Here is a 3,242-nt window from a genome sequence, read left to right as displayed (position 1 = left end):
CTCCAAAATCATTTATTGATAACGTCCTTGCACCTGCACATAATATTACATATATGTAAGTACATACTAACTTTCTTCTTATTTGGTGCTGACAAACTTTAACTTAAGAGTCGACTTTATTTCGTCTACTAATATGCCCCAATAGTTTTGGAGTCAAATGAAAATGCATTTCCCACGCATACATACATATATGTATCTATATGTACTACATGCTCCATTAATTGACAACGTTTATGCATGCATATATAAGTACATCCATACATACGTGCATATTGCTGTCTAAGTACCACGCACATATATACAAATGTACATACCCTGCAAAAAATTGTGCGACTAATCTCAAAAGGGAGTATTCGGAGATTACTCTCAATCGGGTACAATTGGGCATTAATTAGTCCCAACTAGTCTCATAAGGGTACTAATAGAGGTCAATTAGTCTTGACTCATCCCTTATGGGTATAATTGGAGATCAATTAGTCCCCAACTCATCTCTAACGGGTACTATTAACGATTTAATGATATGTACGCACTTAGTCTATCAAATTTCATGTGCGGCGTTGGCACACAGAGAGAGTATTCGCCTAACAAAACTGAGCACAGCGGTTCGAATCTCAGCTGGCGCAATTTTTATACCCGAGCGCACTTGTGCACAAGGGTATTATAACTTTGTTCACATAACGGTTGTTTGTAACAGGCAAAACGAATCGAGATAGATATAGACAAATGTATACATAAATGATCAGAATGAAAAGAGAAATCGATTAAGCGGTGACTGTCTGTCCGTCCGTCCGTCCGTCTGTGCACACGATAACTCGAGTAAAAATTGAGATATCTTAACGAAACTTGGTACGTGGACTTCTTTTGGGCATAGGACGGATGGTATTGAAATCGGACAATAACCACGCCTCCTCCCATATAACGGTAATTTTCAGAAATACGAAAAGTGCGATATTTTAGTAACTACTGAAGATAATTCACTCAAAATTGATATTTACAATGAGTTTTAGACGAAAAATAAGAATATTAAACAATTTTGGCAAATGGGCGTAGCCACGCCTACTTATGGTTTCATGTGTATATCTTGGTAACCGCTGCACCAATTTCTTCCAAACTTGGCACAGTTTTTGGTCCTGCTACAACATACCAAATGGCCGAAAATTTTTAAAATCGGACAATACCCACATCCCATATAACGGTAATTTAGAAAAATACGAAATCCTCGATAAATCAGTAAATATTAAAGCTAATTTATTCAAAATTGATGGTGGCAACAATTTTTTACCAAGAAATACGCTTATGATACAATTTTGGAAAATGGGCGTGGCACCGCCCACTTATGATCACATATATGTATCTCGCTAACCGTTCTAGCAATTTGAACCAAACTCGGTATGGTTATTGTGCTTGCCACATAAAAGCAAAACGTTGAAAATTATTGAAATCGGACTAAAATTACGACCGCTTTTCATATAACGGTATATTTCAGAAATGCTTGAAACTGCAATATTTCGAAATTTAAGGACGCTAATTTACTTAAAATTTATGCACCCCGGCTTATCGTGTAGCGGTAGCTTTCGGAAAGGTTCAAAACATATATTTAATAATTGCGCCGGGTATTTAATGTTCGGCTCCGCCCGAACTTAGACTTTCTTACTTGTTTATTTTTATTTTTTAAAAATGAATAGTCGCTTTTTATACCCGTTCGGGTATAAAGGTGAACAATTAGTCTCTTCATAGGACATGCTCGAACAAAAGCGATCAGTTCATTCCATATAAAGAGTTCAAAAGTGGTATTAGTCGCATGTTCCTTTGCGATTGCTCCCGGAGTCATCCCGGATTAGTCCCATTTTTTGCAGGGTATGTACAACTCACGGCAGCATACATACAGACATACATAATTACGCGCATATTCAAATACAACAATAACTATTTCATTCATAAACGCATGCGCATATTTCTCAAGGCCAAGTAAATTCATTCATAAAAACAACCGCAGCACATCTCCCCGCAAATTCATCACCAACAAGCGCAACTTTGTCAATCCGACACAAAAATTCTAAAATCTTAAAATGAAGAAATCTCGGCCAGCCAAGAGAAAAGTGGCAATTATTTCTCTATATCCAGTAAAATAAGTTATCTCGAATCTTGGAAATTTTTGGTAATTTTTGGTAATTTTTGACAAAACACTCTATTTCTCTGTTCCATACCAATATTTCAATCATTAACTAGTATTTTAAAGTGTCATTTTAATAAACATTAAATAAAAGTGTATGTTTTCTGCAGCAAAATACATCAATTTTTTTTTTAATAAAATCAAAACTTGTAAAATCACAAACATATGTGGTTTTATTGGAAGTTCACAGATGTAACGTGGCAACTCAGCTCGTTTTCACATTTTTCGGTCTGAAATTGTAAAATTTTTGTCCATGACGCGCCACGATTTTTGTACAGGTGGGTCAATGTGCCTTGAACACCATTTACATATATACAAAAAAATTATTTTATTTATTTTTTAATATTAAAAATTTCTATACTTCAAAGCGTTTATAAAAGGATATTTACATATATGCACGGACGATTTTTAATATTTTTCATCCGTAAGCAAATCTTCAGTACCATAAAAGATTCAAACACATCAAAGTACAAGCAATGCAATGTCCAAGCTAGTGCTACTCCACTGTACATGTGTATATGAATGTATGCATGTATGCGTGTAAAAAATGTCAATTCCAGTTGGTTTTAACCCATTTTAGCGGACATAGTTTTTTTGGTTTCAGCTGGTTCCATCTGTTAATGAAGCACAATTTTTATGGTTAATCTTGATGAAAGTTACATGTATCGTCGAGAACATGGTTACAAGCAGAATTTTACATTAATTAATAAACAAAACGATAATTTACATGGCGTCTTAGCACGGTGCATAGGCAACTGGCTGAGTCAGTGGGATCGTCGGTTCGAATCCTACTGAAAGAAGTCTGATGAGGAAATGTGGTGATTTCCGAAATAGCTATCACTTCTACCATTTTTTCAAATTATTGTTGCTTTTCCACAATAAATTTTCATTTAAAAAATGGCCTCGAGCTCATTATAAAATTGTTGAATTTAATTAATAAACGTCTCCATATAAAATGTACGAGTATGGCTTTATTAAATGTAAACTTATGCGAAAACCTAAATATTTCGACAACCAAGGGTTAATTTTGGTGGCGTCGGGGCAATTCGCAGAAATTTAATAATTTGTC

The sequence above is a fragment of the Rhagoletis pomonella genome, unplaced genomic scaffold (assembly GCF_013731165.1).
Source record: "Rhagoletis pomonella isolate Grant_MI unplaced genomic scaffold, Rhpom_1.0 Rhpom_scaffold_00006, whole genome shotgun sequence".
Lineage (NCBI taxonomy): Eukaryota > Metazoa > Arthropoda > Insecta > Diptera > Tephritidae > Rhagoletis > Rhagoletis pomonella.
The sequence above is the reverse complement of the archived record's forward strand: the minus strand, read 5'-3'. Positions refer to the sequence as shown.